The sequence below is a fragment of the Rattus norvegicus genome, chromosome 3 (assembly GCF_021556685.1).
Source record: "Rattus norvegicus strain SHRSP/BbbUtx chromosome 3, alternate assembly SHRSP_T2T, whole genome shotgun sequence".
Taxonomy (NCBI): domain Eukaryota; kingdom Metazoa; phylum Chordata; class Mammalia; order Rodentia; family Muridae; genus Rattus; species Rattus norvegicus.
The window spans coordinates 33,611,702-33,629,866 of NC_141536.1; positions in this window are offsets into that span (position 1 = coordinate 33,611,702).

Here is an 18,165-nt window from a genome sequence, read left to right on the forward strand (position 1 = left end):
ATGGCATGTTGATGCTTGGGGATGGTGTATGATGTTAGACAGATAAGGACGAAAACAAGGAGGGAGGCAACAGCTAATTACACCATGAAGAGATGTCTTTGCACATCAATAAAGATGAAAAGATAAGTGTTTGCACAAGGCTGCTATTAATTGTTCATGTATTCTTTATTGTGTACTAAATTACTCAAGTTCACAGAGTGAATAAGTAACAGATGGACTTGGAACAATGACATGAAACTCATTTTGGGAAAACACAAACCAAGGAACGGAAGTGGGGTTTACATTAACATGCTTCTGGGATCATATGTATAGTCCATAAAACATCTACATATATGTATTCAGGTGGAGCCTCATAAAAGGCATTACAAAGTAGAGGCATAGATATTATGTGCCTCATTTTACAGACAAAGGACCCAAGGGTTAGAGAATATTTGTGACTTTCAAAAGGACATAAATTTTAATGATAATTTATGAACAGGTTTCGAAACTGCAAATTGAACTATTTATTTTTATTGAAACACACACACACACAACATGCACGGGGGGGCAGGGAGAGAGAGAGAGAGAGAGAGAGAGAGAGAGAGAGAGAGAGAGAATGAATCAGAGAACAACTCTTAGGGTCAGGTCTCCTACTAATTTAGGCCATGAGTCCTGGGTACACTGGGTACAAGTGACCCTACCCACTGAATAACCTGGTCCTCAATTTAATTCAGGACTTACTTTTACTATATCAAATTGCCTTTTATCTTATTTTGAACCAGAGTGTGGAGATTCTGGCCTTTGCTCCACAGCAGTAAGACCACATGCCATGTACAGTGTCTATTCACTGAAACCCAGAGTCAGGCCGCTACTTCTGACCACATCTTCAAAAGCATCTTCTAAGTAGTTCTGGCGCAAACCTCAACTCAATGAATTAATTTAGTTCTGAAAATGTGACCTGTAGGGAGCGGCGCGGCGAAGTAAAGATGGCGCCGACAGCCAGCCCCGTTCGAATGTGAATAACTTACCGTGCATGCGCAGACTTGCCCCCTTGTCAGGGCAGCTGTATGATAATGAGGTGAATCTGGCGCCCTCCTGTGGTGAACAACAGTACTGCGCATGCGTGGGGTTTTCCACCTGCCGTCAGTCTGGCTAGGGCGGTACTATGCTAATGAAAGTTCATGTCGCGCCAATCTCTGGAGGACAAGTAGCTGGGATGACAGTGGGGTGACTCGTGCCCCACCAATCCCTGAAAGAATATTAGCATACTGTTGTGTATATAAGGCTTTGCCGCTGGGGAGCGGTAACATTTGAAGCTGTAACACTTTTGGAGCTGTAACACTTAGGGCTGGCTGCTGCCGCCGCTGCCTCCCTGTATCAAGAATGAAGGTGTCCTGCAGTAAAGGCTGTTGAGAAGAATCCAACCGTGTTGCGTCTTCCTTGCCGGCCGAGGTGGGCGCGACAGTGACCTAAATCCAGTTGTCCTTAATCTGTTCCTTTAGGCTATTACATAGATTCTTAAGAGTATACAGAATAGAATTCATGTTTAAAGTATAAATATAAAAATCATCTAATTTTGCGTGTGTGTGTACATGAGTGTGTGAGCATATGTGCACCTGAGGGTGTGCATGCACACGTCTGAGGACAATTTGGGATTTAGTTCTTTCTATCATTTGGCTGGAAGGATAGGACATTAGACTTGGTGACAGATGCCTTTACCTGTTGAGCTATCTTTCTGGCCCTGTGTTTTTCTTTTTAAACAATTTTTAGATTGTAAGATGTGTGTCATATCAAACTTAGCATCTTAACAATTCCTACGTGTAGAGTTTAACCACGTCACCTGCATTCCCAATGCTGTTCGTTGTGTCACACAGAAAGAACACTGAAGTCTGAAACAACTTTTCATTTGCTTCCTCCTCCTCTGGGCTTTGAGTGTGGCGTTGCCTAGTAACTCATGTAAAGGGTAGCCTACAGTGTTTGCCTTAATTATATCTGGCTTATCATGTCATTGAGTCACATCCACTGCAACACGTTATCAAACTATTCTTCCTTTTTAAGGTGGAATACCATCCCATTGCATGGTATCTTACATTTTGCCAACCTATTCAAGTGAGTGGCTTCCACCACAGCTATTTCGAATAATGCTGGTGTGAGTGTGGGTTTAAAATACCTGTTGAAATCTTGCTTCCAATTCCTTTGAGAATATACCCAGAAGTGGAATTGATGAATTATGTGCTAATTCCATTTTCAATAGTTTGAGAAACTATTATACTGTGATGCTGACCACACTGTTTGACTTTTCTACCAGCAATACATGGCATCCCAACCTCTCCATATCTTTGATACACATTTGTCATTTTCAAATGTTTTAATAATATATATCCTGTGGGTGTGACTTGGCATCTTACTGTGGATTTCACTTGTATTTTCTTAATATTTGTCATGTTAAGCATTTTTCCCAAAGCATTCATGGCCATATAAGAGAAAATTTACTTGAATTCTTTGTTCATTTTTCTTTGAATTATAGGCATTATCTGTATAGTCTGAATATTAACTTCTTATCAAATATTTGGCTAAAGTCGTTCTCCTATTCCATAGTTTGGGTTCTTATCTGTGGCTAATTGTGTTCTTTACTGCACGGAAGTTCTCTCTTTTCTTCACCAGGTTTAGACCTGTAGTTCATTTGAGAAATCAATAAAGTACATAGATTATACCCTGCCCCTCCCTGCAAAACACACACACATTCAAACTCAACCTCAGATGCTCATTCATGAGGACGTGTGAGTCCTCCAGACCTCTCCAGGGAGCTCAGGGGAAGAGATCATTGTTCGGCTGCTCTGCGTAGCTTCCCAGGTACAACCTGCAGTTGGCACAGATCCTAGATTCTGGATGTGTTTCCATTCTGCAGTGCTTTGAATCCAGGCTACTGGCTGCACACCTTAGGATTTTCTGTAGTAGAAGAAAGTTGGGTCTATACTGCCAGAAACGTAACTAAGGTAGCGGAAGAGGAGGCTTGGATATTTAGGTGGTGTGTTCATGTGCTATGTGGAGGAAGAATGGTGGGGAGGTGGGGTGGTGCTGCCTTTTAAGAAGGTGGCTGCTCTTAAAAGTATCCTACAAATTCCACAGGAATATGGAAAGCACTGAACATTTAACACAGAGGGGACTCAGTTCAGGGAACTGTCTCACAACCAGGGACAGCTTGTTTCAGACCTGACAGTCCTATCTAAAGCATCACACATGGGAGTTGGGAGAGAGGTAGTTCAAAGCAGGAATAAAAGGAAGGAACTCTCCTGCTTCAGACTCCTTCCAGCCAGTGGCTCCTATTGGCCAACTCAGCCAGGGCTGATTGACCGGGCAGCCTGAGAAGCAGGACAAAACAAGGGGTAGACAGGGAACCAACACAAGACAAGGAAGCTCTGCTGGCCAGGTACATGGGGACAGCTGTGCTATGGGCCAGCTTTTTCTGCCATACCTGGAGGATTGTGGTGCATTCTGGTAGCCATGACAGCCCCCTTCACAAGTTAGCTGACTGAACTTCATGGTTTTGACTGCTTTTATTGGAGGGGCTTTGACCTATCCTCAGGTTTGAATGAGGCAACAAAAATTTGGGAATATGGGGGATACAGTAGGTAGTGTAGAGAAGACAGGGAAGAGCTCACAGCCCAGTGGCTGGCCTTGTGACCTTGGCTAGACAGTACAATCAGATAATTTACAGAAAGAAGTCTGGCTTGTTGACTTGGGAAGGCTGAGAATGGCATGTCTTTGATGATGCAAGGGGTAATTTTGAGATGAGACAAAGGCTTGTTTTGCACAGGACTCCTTTCTGTTGCGTATTTCTTTCTATGTAGCCCTCAAACAACAAAGCACAGTGACTCACACAAGATACTGCTAAAAAAAAAACCCAAATACACATCAGTGATAAAAAGTGATAAGAGGAGAGAAGAAAGAGAGGAAAAAAGCAAGACAAACAGAGGTGAGAACAATAGGCGTTTTTTTTTAAGGTAGGAAGGAAGAGGCAATGGGAAAGTCAGGCATAAGAAAATATAAATAATAGAGAAAACCCCTAAAGAGTCAAGAAGGTTGAGAAACGCTGCAAAAGAGGCAAAGAAAAAAATTTTAATTAAAATATAATTATATAATTTCTCCCTCGCTCCAATTCCTTCTATGCTCCCCTCCTTTAAAATTCTTGGGCTCTGTATTTGAATGATAGCAAGGAGGAGAATGCTGGTGGGTGTGGAGGCTAAGAAAGGGACTGGGGAAATGTTGCAATTATATTATAATCTCAAAAAAGAAAAAGCAATCCCTGACCTCTTCTTCTTTAATTACTATCATTACATATACACACATTAATATATAAATGCAATCTGCTGAGTTTGTTTAGTATTGCTTGCGTGCATAGTTTTTAGGGCTGACCATTTAGTATTGGATAGCCGTTTAGGGAGCTCCTCCCTGGAGAAAACTAATTCCCTTCCCCCCCTCCTCTCCCCCTCCCTCCCTCTCCCCCCCAGCTATTAATTGCCTATAGCTCTGCATAGAAATGGGGTCCTGTTTGATTGCCTCCACCCACTGTGCTCTGTCAACTGGTATTGTTCAGGTCTTGTTTACACGGCCACATTTTTTAGGTCTTATGGGCGTGTAATTTGCCTGTCACACCTAGAGGACTCACCCTCAAGGCAGACTTCCTGATCCTCTGTCTTTGCAGTCTTTCTGGCCTCTCTTCTGCTTTGTTCCCTGAGCCTCGGGCTTAAGGCTTGTATTGTAGATGCATCAAATGGGAAGAGTACCCTAGAGTCAGTTCTTCTCCGCGTTCTGACCAGTTGTTGTCTGTACGTCTGCTATGAAAGAGGACCTGGACTACGGGGAGAGAGCCACGCCTACCCGTGGGTATAAGGGTGTCTGGAAAGCCGTTATGAATGGTCAGCAAAGTAGAAGTAGTAGAGCCTTCTCTGAAATCTATGACCACGCTAGTCATAGGTCTTCAGCACCAGGTGTGATTTCCTCCCGCCTGTTCAGCATTAGAAGCTTTAGAGTGGACTTTAGTAACGGTTAGCTATTGGGTACATTGATCTCCCTGACAACTAGTGAACTCTAGTTACGTTCCACAACCCGTGACTCCTTTATTCTCTGCATTCATTCGTCCAGATCAAACCAACACGGTGGGAAGAAGAATTAATTTACTCAGTTAGACAACACCCTTAGCTTTGAGACCCTTCCATCCACTCCCCCTCACTACTTAGTAGTGCCCCCTAAATGGTTACCTAATCTTAAATTGTCAGCCCTAAAATATTTGCTCACAAGGACCCAAACATCCCCTCAACTCTTGCCTTTCCAACAGCAGACAGGATCACTCCTGTGCCAGGAGGATCCCAGTTTCCTGGCTGGGGTCTATGAGATTGGTTGGCAAACATTTGAATAATTCCTTTTTGCCAATCACACCATTGTGATACTGAGCACAGAAGGATTTTTTCTGGGTGTCAGCCACATAGATCAGTGTCATTCTGCTGACAGAAGAAATAACAGGACATAAGTAAGGTATGAAAGCCAGGGGTTCCTGACCCTTTCTTAAGCGAAAGAGAAAATTGCTGTCAATGATACCAATATCTTCCATGTATCAGACAGACTTGAGATTAGACTGAGCTGTTTCCAGGGGGAAGTAAGGCCAAGAAAAGCACCTTGGTTGAGCCTAGAATTTTGGCAGTGCTAATTCTAGAGAACTTCTGCTCTCACCTTTCTTAAAGCTCTGATCTCTTTTAGATGGTCAAGCTTCAGATCAGACCTCTCAAACACATTTCCTCAACAGACCTCCAGCTTGAGAAAAGACTACATGGGAGGGACACCATAAATCACTGGCGAGTGTTTCAGAAACCCCCACTAGATTTAGGCAACCTTGGTGTTGGTGGTGAGCTAGGCATCTTTCTCTCCTCTGCTCGCTAGCTCTTACAAACACAACTTACCAATGATCAGTATTTGAGCAGGATTAAAACTCTTCTCTTATACTCACATCTCTGTAGCATATGGATGTTTGCTTGGGCATTCACTTACATCTTTTCCATAAGAAGTTAGCATTTTTTCATATGACTGCCCAAAGTTCACCTTACACACAGCTGTAATGACCACTTTTGCTGAGAGTGTTTCCTTCCTTTTGAAAAGCACAACAGAAACCCACTATTAGTTACCCAGTAACTGGGGTTGGCTACCTGCTTATTTATTATTTTTCTTTTGTCTCTCCTTTTCTTCACTGACAACACTTTCTCCTCTGGCTGTTAGCTTTACTTTCTGACTGTTCTATATGATAATAGTAGAGGAAAATCGAAGCCAAGTCTCTCCAACAGAAACCATGTGTTTCATACAGGGTTATGGGCTGAAATGGCACTTTCATGCCTACGTAGGAACATAGCCCATCAGAGAACATCTCTGAATGTTGGCCATCCTGACTGAAGGATCCCGGTGGTGATCACAGTAGTTTAGGGCAATACCATTTCCACCCACTGTTATGTGGGGCACATGCCCATGGGTGGGATATGCCAGGAGCATAGCCTGACATAAGTAAGAGCCCTGGTACGTTTACTTGATTGTCTTCTTGCTTAGTCCCATTGTCCAATTTGATGAAATATTCAATAGTCCATCCTGCCTTCCCTTCAAGTGCCTGAAAAGCCACCGTGCTGTGTTCTCCCACAAGGAGAATTATGTTTGTCCTGGTGGGAGTGAGACAAAATGAAGAACCGTCAGCGGCAGACAATGTCTATCCAACCTCTCAGTGACAAGCTTCATCTGGTGAGAGAGAGTAAGGACTCTGGAAGGCTGAGCGTGACAGAGCCCCGAAAGCCACCAGGGCACCCACTGTGAAAATGATTCTGCCTGTGTGTGGTGCTGTGTGCTCTCTGTGAAACCTGGGCTTGCTGAGGCGGAAGCCTGCTGAGAACACAGCTGAAGCGGCCCCCTAAGACTGGAGAGTGGACTTGTTTAGGCTCAGACTTCAAAGTACTAGATTTTATTACATTTTAATGACCAGAGTCATATTTTATTCATATAACTCAAGCTGAGTACCCCGGAGTCAGTAAAACACAAGGTTTCCATTCCACACTTACGCAATCCCTGAAAAGTTTGAAACTGGAAAATTGAATTCTGGAATTGGGTATCCTTATTAAAACTGGATATGAAGGGTTGGCTGACCAAGCACTAACATACATATCTAGGGAAATAGACTCACGAGGCTTTGATGACTCCTGTTGAATACATGAGTAAGTCACAGCTCATTTGCTGGAGAAGCACTCTTTCATTAACCTGCATTCCTGAACCTTGCCATACACCTCCAGGAGAAATACAATTCCCCTTGCAATTCCTCTCCAACTTGGAAAGGTCCAGAACATTCTGTATTTGTGCTTTACATTTCTTTTCAGGAAGAGGAGGCAGTGGCATTGCTGTCTTCCACTTCTACATATGATGTGGAGAAGACAGTGAGGCTCTAACTCATTTTATAGAAAACAATCTAATTTCCTCCTTAGCCTGCTGCTACATACAAGTATTGATAGGGGCTAATTAAGCTGTATATTGATAGGAACTGATGAAGTTCTACATCTGTGAGGCATTTTTACATGAAATTCCTTTTCAAAGAAAGAACAAATCCGGTATTAGAGCTTGTTTCTGTGTGACCTCTGTATTTCTGGAGAGATTAAGACAATACCGATTGGGAGTATGGGAAGTATAATTGACATTCAGTTAGAAAGATTATCCGAGAATCTACTTTTAGTCAAAACCCAATGCTGAAGTGTGGCCAGTGTTGACAGTTCTGTCTTTTGGACTCTTTGTACCTCTACTTGGGGGTGGAAGTGCAGCTCTGGGCCGAGGCCTCGGGATAATGTCCTTAGGATCCATTTGACACCATTGGTTCTCTATGCTATCCCGTCATTCAGGGCCATTTCCCTGTGTGTTTAGCAGGTTGCCTGTAATTATGCAGCAAGTAAGGAATGTGCAGAAGAGAAGGAAAGAGGAAGAAAATCCCTCCTAATTAACAGACAATCCAAAAGCCATGTTCCTGGCTGTTACAAAGCACACATGTCTGTGCTTTTTTTCTTCTATAGATTTACTCTCTTAATTACATTTTGCTTGGTTTAATATGAGAATGTGTATTTTTAGTACTATCACGATTATTATGCGAATCTACAAGCCTGGAGGGTATTCAATAACGAGAAGACGCTCAGAGTAAACTAAAACTATTCTAGTGATAGTTGTGAAATGGATAAATAATGCTTAGAATTGATTTTTCTAAATGACAGAGAAAGGTACCCAGATATGACACTCACTGTTGGCCCTCATAGAAACTGGATCATTAAGAGAAGTGTGAAGTCACTTCTATGGTTTGCGTATTGTTAGTGAAGTATTTAAAGCCACTTTTTATAGGTGTCTCAATTCTTGAAATACTGGTGCTTTGTAGACCCAGTAATGTATGATGGCAACTGGTCTCCTCCGTAAGTATTTGTTTTCTTCTTTGTGAAGTGGATATAAACATATTGTAGTGCTTAAAGGAAACAATCCATGTAGATAGAGATATTTGGAGAGTTAGGTCCTGGTAACACCCAGCACAGTTGGGTACTTTTGTTATTTCTATGTTATACACTTTACAGAAGCCCTTAGTGCTGATTTGGGCTTTCCTGTCAAGGGACAATGGACTGGCTATGCTTGTTGACACTGTCCACATCACTAGTTCATGAACTTCCACTACTGATGAGCTCTTACTCTTACAAGCACATTAAATTAATTCACCTAGTTAAGTAATTTTAAGATGGCTTTTGATTAATATGCATAATTACTGCTATCAGAGATTAACATAATTCCAGGTGTTTGGAAAATTGATATACATTTTTCACGATGCATGAAACATTATGACTTACAATGGGTCAAAGGTCCCAATTATTACTATTAGTGGATATGGATTGTTTATTTCTCAAAAACTAAGTTTGTTTTTGACAAGGTCTCATGCTGCCTAGGCTTCATATGTTCCAACTGAGACTGGCCTTGAACTCCTAATCCTCCAGCCCTATGTCCAAGTACTTATCCACGTGATCCACCACACCAGCGATACAGCCCTGTTTGAAGGCTAATTTACTTCTCATTTGCATTCTCTGAAGCCTAATACTGGACAGTAAGAGGTGAAATGACACCAGTTGAGTACGGAGGCCCAGGGGGAGGGGCAGGGCATTGTTAGAGGTGACACTGAGCCAGAAAAAATGTCCTCTGATACCAAGTACTGCGCCACACTTTCTAAACCATGTACCAGATGAATACCCGCAAAGGATTATCTGCATTATCCTCTGATGGTTTAGTCCATTTTTAATGGGGAAAATGGAGATTTGACATCCTTTGTGGATAATAAAGATGGGGGCCAATAACTTAGTTGTTAGTATGTGTTAGTTACATAGGAAGGTACTTTTCTAGATCTGAACAGTCACGGTAACTTTATAACATGGGCAAAGTTAGTTATTCTTGTATTAGAGGTAGGGAAGTATGGCTCAGTACTTTAAAGAACTCAGATTGCAAACTATGAGCCAGGATTCAAAATGAAGTAGCCATGAGTCTAGAACGGCCTGAGTTCTTTTCCCTCAGGGCTTCACTGGGCCACCTCAATACACCTTATATCCACCAAGACCGCAGAGACAGTGTTTGCAAATTCTTACTTTAAACAGTTGCCATTATTTTCTGTCTAGTAGGAACATTATAAGTATTCTGTACAGGTTGTCTTGAAATATACAATTAATTACTGTCAGCAGCACTAGACTGATATTAATTTTTATTGTATACAGTCTGAATTTATATACATTTGTGCATCGCTGGGCTAGGTTTCCAGCTTCCTGGTTCCTTAATAAAGTACAAGAAGAAAATCCAAGGCTGTTAGAAAGAGGCAGGACTACATCAAAAGGTGACCATGGTTAACCTCACTACATAAGGTAAGAGATAGAAAACACCACAGAGTATACTATTAAAGATTCAATAAAAGTTATTTGGGATTACTTATTATGAATCAAACTTTTGAAAACTTTAAAGATTTCAAACCTCTGAGACATTCACTAAATGGTTGATATTAATAAGGAATCCAGGCTATAAAATAAATATATGCTTACTCAGAATCAGAGCTTGTCCCTTAGACTGAACTGGGTCATGGCGAAGGATGGAGAAAGTATGGACTTGATGGAGCATGCATTTATGTTCTGTATTAAAAAGAAAATAAGGAACACAAATTTAAGTCAGCTTTTAAGTAGTTGAATCAATTATTTGACAAGCACAGTTTTCTTTGGAAAACTCATTGTTGAAGCATTCAAGCTTGGGGTTATCCTATAGCATGTGCAACTTTCTCAAAGGGTTGTTTTAACTTTGGACCCAATAGGGACAGCTGAAATACTAGAGTAAACAACTCATTCTTGACATATCTATAAGAACTAATTCTTCACAAATCTCCCCCTTCTCTCCTGGCATCATCATAAGGTGTAAGAAAATGTTCCTTCCCCAGTCATGAATAGGAGGGACCCATATAGCTTGTATACTGATTTAATTGCTCTGAGGAAACCCTGGCCCAACACTGGGAGGACAAGGATATACTTATGCAGGACATGACCTCAACCATAGTAAATTGCACAATGGCAAGTCAAAGTCAGTTCTTACTTGTCAAAACATGTAGACCAGAACTGGAGAGATGGCTCAGTATTTTGGAGCATTTGTTCTTGCAAAGGACTTGGGTTTGGTTCACACAGTGGCTTACAACCATTTATAACTATAACTCCAATTCCAGAGAATCTCATATCTTTTTATGGAGGTGCCTACCTACACAAGCACCAGGCATGTATGTGCTACACATTCATACATGTAGGGAAACTGCTAATAGAAATAAATAAATAAATCTAAAAGCAACAGCAAACTTGTAGATGTTAAGTGAATAGTTTGTGGAATTTTATGGCTTTTCTTTTATTCCTTTTGGAATTCATACATGTATATAATGAAATAAGATGACAATATTTCACAGCTCTCTTCCACATCTTCCAGTTCTCAGATGCTTTCTGCTTCCTCTTCTCCAGTGCTCCCTGGGACTTGGTGGCTGTGTGACTTGGAGAGTTGATAAACATAGTCCATTTAAGGCTGAGCACTTACAGTCACGTGTTCTCTTTGACAAATTATGAATCTTTGCATTGACTGCTACTGAAAGCAAAAAGAAGCTTCTCTGACCAAGGTTGAGATCAGCCTACATCTACAGGTTTAAAGTAAAAATATTTAGGCAGAAATTTGGTGAAATAGCAATTTCAGCATCTACTCTAGGGCCTATGACATCCCCATCATCGGAAGGGATTTTAGGTAGGCTTATAGTATCAAATATATAACTATCTTATGTGGAATAGGCCTCAAATTCAATCTGAAAGCAATTGTTTGCCCCATAACAGTTATGCCACTATTGCCCTGTTGGACCCCATATTGCCCGGCAGGTCAGTATCACAGCAAACAGTACCCTATGCTAGGAAAGACCATTGATGTCTTTTCTCTCCCAGTAGCCTGGATAGCACCTACTGGCATTATAAAAGCTATCCAGCTAGGTGGACATTTCCTGGTGGGTATAAGATGGATTTCTTTATTTCCTGTCACCAAAGTGTATGGTGTCTTCACCTACTGGGTATTACCATGTAGTTATGGTGGGTGACCAATGGCAAAGGCAAATAGCCTGCATTGTTTTAGAGACCTCTGTGGCTATCTTGACCAATAGTTCATAGTGAGGTACCCCATATTCATCACTGGAATTTTCATTTAATAACTTGTGTCTTTCATTTAGTATGCCATTGGCTATAGGTTTGTTGTATGTATCTTTTATTATGTTGAAGTATGTTCTTTCTCTCTTCCTTGCCTTTCCATGACTTTTACCATGAAGAGATACCTGTGAATTTTAGTAAAAGGAAACATAGAAGAGTGTTCATGCCACCTTGAAGAAACCCATGTATCCAGCATTCAAGATAGACAACCCACCCATGCAATTTCTAGTTAACTCTGCCTCAATATAGACCTATTTGATTTTTGATCATTGGTTTTAGCTTTCTCTACTTCAAAATCCCCATGAATTGATTGATATTATACTGTGATTTTTTTTCTTTTAGTCAGTGAAATGTTTAGGATATGGTATCACTCATGTCTCATTAGAAAAAGAATACCTACTACATGGAGAGAATTGGTAGTAATCTTATCAGAATTTCTAAGTTTCATTTCTTAAAATACTAGCAAAATTAGCTTCAGAATGAATGAATGAATGTTGGACAGTATTTGTGATATTTGATCAATATTATACTTTGTACATGCATTGAACATGCATAGAATGCTCTAATGTGACATAATAAAATGACAGCCCACATTTTAGAAAGTGTAAAAACTTCCTAAAAAGCCTAAGAATAAGCAGTAAACACTTAAAAAAATGTGCCCAACACAGTTAGTTATCTAAAAAAGGAGTACAATAGCACTCGAGAAACACTAATTCAAGTTTAAGGTGATTATAGTTAAAGACTTTAGAGAAAGAGTCATTGGAAAGTGTATAAACTCTCTGTGAGCAAGGAGGGATACACTTTAGTGGTTTATTGCACTACACAGAACCATAGTTAAAAATTATCTAGAAGAATAATTTTTTAGCATTTTTAACACACACACACACACACAGAGAGAGAGAGAGAGAGAGAGAGAGAGAGAGAGAGACATAGACACACACAGATTAATGGATACATTTATTCATTTGATATAATGCTATTGTGGCTTGAATGAGAAAGTCCTCATGGGCTCAGATGTTTGATTACTTGGTCCTTGGTTAGTAACACTGTTCGGAGAGGTTTAGCTGGTGTGGCTTTATTGCAGGAAATATCTCTTTGGAGGTAGGCTTCAAGGTTGCAAAGCCTCATAACATTTGCAGAGCTTTCTCTCTCTCTCTCTCTCTCTCTCTCTCTCTCTCTCTCTCTCTCTCTCTCTCTCATTGTTATTTTGGTTTGCTTGTGGTTTAAGATTCAAATTTTCAATCTATTTCTTCAACCCCCGTGCCTCCCTGCTGCCTGCTTCCCGGTGGTGCTAGCAATGCATTTCTACTCCTCTGGGTCCATTAGTCCAAACAAACCCTTTCTTTTATAAATTTCCTTAATCATAGTGCTTTGTTACTGGAATAGAAAGTTAACTTAAATACATATGTTTATATTGACACATCATATTATGCCTTATAAAGTATCATGGTTAATTAAAAAATAAACTAACTTAAGGATGTCGATTTTGGCGAAGGATGAGGAATGACTGGTACACTTGCATAGTTCCACTCAGACATTAAGATGAGAAAGCTACAATAAGAAGTTATGATTTATAAGTAATTTATAAGTTAAACATACATCTACTTTTGGACAGCAATCCCATTAGTGGATATTTACCCAAGAAATACAAAAACATATTCTAAAACAGGGATGTGTAGAATATTCATAGCAGCTTTTTAAACAAAAAGTCATCCAAGGGCACATCAAAAATTATAAAATACTTGTGGCGTATTCATAAGAGGAAATATTATTCAGAAAAAAAATAGAATAAATTTGGCACATTTGACAATATAGATAAACATTCACCATTTTGCTGACTCAGAATTCCTAAGCTCCTTCCCAAATGTACGTGCTGTAACAAGTATCCACTTACCTGGATTTCAAAAGAGAAAATTGTACTGTACCGGGGAGGTGCCTCACAACTGAGGTAGAGTTGGCTGGACATGATGTGAGGGGATTCTCTGGAGACCACGATGTTCTCTTGCACTGGTGACATGGGTTAATTTACATGGCATAGGTTCTCCCGTCTTTCCTTTAGAAGATTTTAAAGTTTTACATTGAACACGTTCTTTCTCAGATTAATGTATATATGCAGGAGATACAAGTTGATATTGCAGATGTTTTTCTACACGAATATCTTCAGCAGCGTTTAGGGAAATGACTATTTCTCACAGTGCCTTTGTACAAAATTATCTGTAAATGGGAGGGGCTCTTTCAGGATCCTTATCCAAAATCCCACGTTCGTATGTACAAAAGTCCTGCTAGGTACTGCCAGTTGGTGTCTAAAGGACATCATGAACTCAACATGGCTCCACACCAGACTCCCTCGCTCCCTCAGAAATCTTTCACACGGAGTTTTTGCCACATTCGTCTTTCCTTATTCCGTACTTCTGATTGTTCCAACCAAGATTCTTGTCATCATAAATGCTCTCCTGGTGCCTGGCACCAGTACTGCCAGCAAGACTCCCTTCAAAACATGTCAGGACCCCAGCTTTTCCTCCTCTCTCCTATCTGCCTTCAGGAATGCACTGGTTCTCGGCCTCCTCTCACTCCCAGGGTTATTTCAACAGCTAGGGTTTCAAAAACTTGGACAACTTAAGTCAAATCAGTCACTCAAGATAATTCATAGACTTTTCATAGACTTCCTCTATAGAGAAGCAAAGTCAAAGTCTTAAAGTGACCTCAGTAGCCAGCCGACAAACAGGTTCTGTCTTCATCTCCCATGAGGCCTCTCTCTGATTCAACAGAAGTGCTGCAAAGTCCCAAAATTTTCCCTGTGGCAGGTGAAGACCTACCACAGGCCCGTAATAGCTGCTGTCTCCTTTACCGGACAAGCTTTTCCCCATAATTATACATTCTTCCCTCCCTCATTTCCTTAATGTCATTGTTGTGACTCTAATTTGAACTTGAAGTCTCTCTTGAGAGAGGCCATTAGCAAGATGATCTCTCTTCCTCTAGGAGGTAGAGGTGGGAGAGAGTCACCTGACAAGCAATGAGAAAGTTTAAATAAAAATACATAAAACATAGACTGGGGAGATGGCTCAGTGGGCAAGAGAAATGCTATGAAAGCCTGAGGGTCTGAGTTCAGATCCCCAGCACCCTGGGGAAAAGCCAGCGACACCTGGAACTTGGTCCTTGTAAGGGTATAAGAGACAGGAAGGTCAGGCCTCTGGGGTTGGCTGACTAGTTGTCAGCCTAGCCAAAACAAAAACAAACAAAGCCACAAAACAACAACAACAACAACAACAACAACAACAACAACAACAACAACCAGTGAGATTCTGTTTCAGTGAGAGCCCCTATGTCAAGGGAACTAGGCAGATAGCAATAGAGAACACTGACTGGAAGTTTAAAGCCACATGGTAGAACTCAGTTCACAGAAGGAGAGAGAAAGGCATGAAATGTATGGACAACGCCTTTATCGAAGTCTAAGTCTGCTACCCTCTAGGTGTTCTTCGTAGGTTGATTAGCTTGGGGAAAGCATATGTGGAAGGGAAGCATATCTGTGAGACTGTTGTCAGATGTTAGCTCTCATTCCTGCCAACAGCTATGGGGTGTGCTGGACTAGACCAGCAGAATGAAGAATAAAGAGGTTGTATCCTGAACAACCATACAGGGAAAGGACGATTTAACCAGGCCAACAGTGGGTGGATATGAGCAGGTTTCAAGCAACTTAATGTTTTGTCTGGAGCTGGATGATAGAGTAGTTCACTATCTTAAACACACTTAACCATAGTCAGCAAGTATCTCTTCACCTGGGACCTTGCTGGACCTGTTTGTTTACAAGTGTGGTTTCCCTTCATTCTTATCATCTTTAATAATTTAAAAAAACTTTTTTTTTACTTATTCAGCACAATTTCCTACCAAAAATGTAAGTTCCACAACTTTTTTTGTTTTATTCCCTGTAATTCACTCACCAACCAAGACAATTCCTGGCACTAAGTAGACCCCCTTTTTCTAACAGAAGAGATTAGGAGTTGGAGAGACAGCTCAGTGGTTAAGAGCACTTGCTGCTCTTGGAAAGCACTTGCTGTTGGTTCCCAACACTCACAGAGCAGCAGACAAGTCAGTAATTCTAGTCCCCGGGGGATTGGATGTTCTCTTCTGACGTCTGTGAGCACAGTGCACACACTTGTTATGCACGCACACATTTAGGCAAAGCATCCATACACATAAAAACTAAAAATAAATCTTTTGGCTTATGCTGATATCCGTGACTGGTGTTACCACTAAAAACAATGTTGTTGTACATGGTCTGTATTGCTCCCAGAGGCCGTGTTGATTCCAGAGGATCAGGAAATATTCATGGTCCATCCTGCAGCTAGGGGCCATGATGGTGTTGGTAGTCCATGCTGTAGCTGAGGGCTGTGTGGATAACCATGGGCTGCACTGCTTCCAAGGGCTGTGTTGATGTTTAGGGTGCTGCCAGAGGCCATGTTGTGTCTGTGGTCCATGTAACCACCCAAAGCAATGGTGGTCTGTGCTGCCGTCTGAAGTCATTTTAGAGTCTGTGGCCTGGCTTGCTGCCTGAGGCCACATTGATGTCCATAATCTGTGCTGCCACCAAGGACCATTAATGGTGGTCTTTACTGTGGCCTAGGGCTGTGTTGATGTCTGTGGTCTGTACTGCCGACAGAAACTATGTTGAGGTCTGTGGTCCATGCTGGCTCTGATGGCTTTGTGGATGTCTACGGCCTGTGCTGTTGCCAGAAATCCTGTGGGAGTCTGTTATCCAGGCTGCAAGCTAACTCTAAAGGACAAGGAAGCCCCCTTTGCAGTGATATTTGCAAAGGATGACTTCAGACTCACAGCCGAGAATGAAGGACACAGTAGGCTTCTATGTCAACCCTCCCTGCCAAAGAGGAGCAGTCCAAATGGGAAGTCTTGAAGAGAATGAAAAATTGTGATCTGAAGTGTAGCTCTATACAACTGATGGCTTCTGGAGGGGTGGAGAAGGACTCAGTTAGTTTGATTATGCTCCAGTGAGTATATGGGTGACACAAATTAGACTTGATATTTTTTTTTTTGGTTCTTTCTGTTTTGGGAGGAAGGTGGATCTTCTGGAAGATTGGCAAGTGATTGTGATGGGGTGTACATTATGTGAAACTCACATTGAAAATCAACTTGTGACTGATTTTCTCAGACTGACTGTATAGCAAGGGTTTCTTTAAACTCCTGTACCAGATTAGGATCTGGCTAGCCTAAGACTGATTAAGGTTATTGTTAGAGTGCTACTGTTCTTCAATAAACTTAGCCTCAAGTTCTTACTGCCAGAAAAAAAAAGTTGGGTTATAGCAAGAGCATGGTGCCAGGAGTCTTTTTACATCATCCACAACTAAAGAGAAATCTCTTTGGCATTCTGAAGTCAACAGCAAGATTAATTTTCAACCATAGTCTTCCAGTCTCACATATACTTGAGGGAAATGATTCTGAGCTTCAGAAAGGAAATACAAAGAAAAAAAAAGGTGGTGCTAGGCTGTCTATGTTAGCTTTAGGGCTAATAAAAAACCATCCTCAGGCTCCACAAACCCTGTGAGCAAAATCTTCAGTCTAGAAACAGTTTCTGGAGTTGCACACATGGTAAACATAACCCAATGTGTCCGTGGGGACAGGAGTGGATAGTCCCTCTTCTGGTCCTCTTGAAACCTGGGGAACCAACTCAGGAAGTTTCTCAGTTGTAATACCTTGTGCGGCCCCTGAAAGTGTCATGCTCTGATCTTTAAGTCTTGAGTAACTTTACCGATGGGGGAAGTTAGACTTGCTTCTGAATCTGTAAGAGTGCACACATCTGACAAGAGGAGAAACATCTTTGGCGATTTCATCAACTTCTGACATCTCCAATGTCTTTCCAAAGTCCCAGATGTGGGCTCAGGCTTGTCAGGGTAACACAGGTTTAAACACTTTCCCTAGGTTTTCCCTAGGTTTCCGCCATCTTTCCACCCTTCCTCTCATCCATGCTCATTGCCGAAACTTGGTTCCTGTGCGCTGTGCTGCTTTTCTTGGGCTTTCTTTGGTCCACTGGTGCTGGTTTGGTCTTTTAAATCCCGGCTACTCCTTAGCAGTTTATCCTGCTGTGTGCACTCTCTGTTATACAGGACATGCAGGGGCTCTGGTCCAAGGCAGTCAGAGGGCAGCAGAAAGAACACTGGATTCTGATCTGATCTACACAGAATAGACTCACTGGAACATAGATGCAAGACAAGACTGGGATGGTGCTGTGCAGGGGAAGGAGCCCAATGTGATGAGGATGGATTTCAGAGAACTCAGTAGCTGAAAGGAGGAGTTTTAGAATTGATGAAACTAGACAAAGCTCGCTGGAAATGCTGGCATGAGAGTGAGATGAAATTAATGGCTCAAAAGGATCTGTCTGTCTATT